Here is a 1856-nt window from a genome sequence, read left to right as displayed (position 1 = left end):
TTTCTTTTTTTTTTTTTTTTTTTTTGCGGAACTGGATTGAATTTACTCCATTACACTTGATTTATTTTTTTGGGTTTTTTTTTTTTTTTTTTTGGCGGGGGAGTACTTTAGGCTGCCTTAAGGGCAGGGCTGGTACAGCGTCTGGAGCTGGGAATCAAACCGCGGTCCTATGCACCTGACTGCATTTGCCCAAGTAGCGCTTTAAACAACTGAGCTATCCGGCAAAGCCCCAGAAGATGATTTCTGAAGGTGGAATTTTTAGGCCTTTGGTGGAATTGGGATCAGTCTGGTATCTGTCAGAAAGTGCCCTTGGAACTGGAGCCACCCAGATGGCGTTCCTCCTGCAGCTAGGCTCCTGGGGAAACGTGTGTACTGCCTTCATGTTAGTGCTTTTCCACTCCCACACTGGCATGAGGCATCGCCTAACCTGGCCTTCAGAGTCTGGGCTGAAGTCTCTTTGGGGTGCATCCTCTTCATTGAATACATTGAAGTCAAACAGTGACTGTGGAGGCCCTTATGTGTTCAGGACACCTTGGAAGCCACAGTGGGCTTGGCAAGATTAGAATGCTGCTTTCATGGAAGGGTGCAAACTCTTGGGTCACCCCTGGGCTCACGCTTCAGCTCCCGCACTTAGTGGCTGAGTTGTGTTAACCAACTCAGTTCCACCCTGTGGTGAATGAGGGCAGTATTATTATTCATACATGTAGGATTTTGTGAGGATTAAGTGAGGTAGTAACATCCATAAAGTGCTTAGCTCAATAGCTGTACACATTAAGAGCTTAGTAGCAACAAAATGAAAATCAGAAGTCCAGATAATGCACTGAATATTCCTTTTTTTTTGAGATGGTGTTTGGCTCTGTAGTGCAGGCTGGCCTTGAACTCACAGCAGTCCTCCCGTCTTAGCCTCCCAAATGCTGGGATGGTAGGCCTGTGCCACCATGCCCAGCTTTCTTCTCTCTTTCCTCTTGTTTTTGCATAGAATGTTCCTAAGAAAGTGTGTATATTGCGTCTTCTCCATCTACTGGGTGTTGAGTATCCTCACTGGTGAAGGCGAAGTCATGTCCTCAAAGGGCTCAGAATTAGGCTGCAGATATAAACAGTAAGCATAGGAATGCACAGCTGTGATGTCTACTAGTGGGATATGCTTGGAAAAAAGTTATGAAGATTGAGAGGACACAGTGCAGGATAGAAGGGTGAAGGTTGTGTTCTAAAACCTTGTCCCTTGACACAGGACCTGTACACTTGCTGTGCATGCTGAGGAGAGCCTCCTCACCCTACACTCCCACACCTCCAGGGTTGCTCTCCATTTTTTCAAGTGTCTGCTTAAATATCACCTCATCAGAGGCTTGCTTTATCTCTCTGTCTCTGTCTCTGTCTCTCTGTCTCTGTGTCTGTCTGTCTCTCTCTCTGACTCTCTCTCTCTCTCTCTCTCTCTCTCTCTCTGTCTCTCTGTCTCTCTGTCTCTCTGTCTCTCTCTCTCTCAAAACACACAAAAAGATGCTGTCCCTGCCTTTGAACTTTATGGTCCAATACTGATAACACAAATGACACTACATCCAGATTAAGGCAGCTGTTTTGAGAGAAGTACAAATAAATAAATAACATTCATGAAGAGAATTGGGAAAGCCTATCTTAAATAACTGGTATTTGTGTTTTGGGGTATGAAAAGCACATGGACTTTGTTTTTTTTTATGAGCAGAATATATTTATTGAGAGAAAGAAAGCTCCTGTCCAAGAGAGGGACAGGAGGGGGGCCCGAGCGGGTAGTTCCCCAGGAAGCTGTCTCTTCCAGGGACTTTTATAGTGTAAAACCATGTGAGGCTAAGGTAGAGAGAATGGGAACTCGCTTAGGTGGG

Source organism: Octodon degus, unplaced genomic scaffold (genome assembly GCF_000260255.1).
Source record: "Octodon degus isolate 3935 unplaced genomic scaffold, OctDeg1.0 scaffold00185, whole genome shotgun sequence".
Classification (NCBI taxonomy): domain Eukaryota; kingdom Metazoa; phylum Chordata; class Mammalia; order Rodentia; family Octodontidae; genus Octodon; species Octodon degus.
Note: the sequence above shows the minus strand (reverse complement) of the source record.